The sequence below is a fragment of the Penaeus monodon genome, chromosome 15, assembly GCF_015228065.2.
Source record: "Penaeus monodon isolate SGIC_2016 chromosome 15, NSTDA_Pmon_1, whole genome shotgun sequence".
Classification (NCBI taxonomy): Eukaryota; Metazoa; Arthropoda; class Malacostraca; order Decapoda; family Penaeidae; genus Penaeus; species Penaeus monodon.
This window is the reverse complement of record NC_051400.1, coordinates 49,423,110-49,423,598: the sequence shown is the minus strand read 5'-3', so window position 1 is coordinate 49,423,598 and position 489 is coordinate 49,423,110.

The window sequence follows — 489 nt, the reverse complement described above, 5'->3', positions numbered from 1 at the left end:
AAACTTAACACTAATAATTTCAACAAGTCACAAATCGATCGTGAACAGGTGCATAACAATGACACTAAAGTCTGTAACTGAACGATAAAAATTTGACACGTGCTTAAGTTCCCCGGCTCACCGAATCCAGGGATTAAACACGCTAAGCTATGCAACAGCCTCATGTTAATAGAGAGCCATGTCGAAATGTTAAAGAGATATTCATATGTATCTGCGCTCTCCCTTCTCCTTTCCCCCTCTCTGCCATTCCCTTCTTATCATTGCTGTATTATCTCTTTCCCTCTATACCTCCTCCACCATCCGGTTGTGATTGGATATGAAGAGATCGATTCAAATCATCGCTTATTTGAATGCTGATCAGATTAGCTTCTCAGAACTCAGTAGTAGAATGTATCATTATTGTATTACGCATTATTCGTACCACGTTGATAGTAGAATCAACTTTTTTCTTGTTCACGACATAGGGATTAATGGTAATTGATATATCCC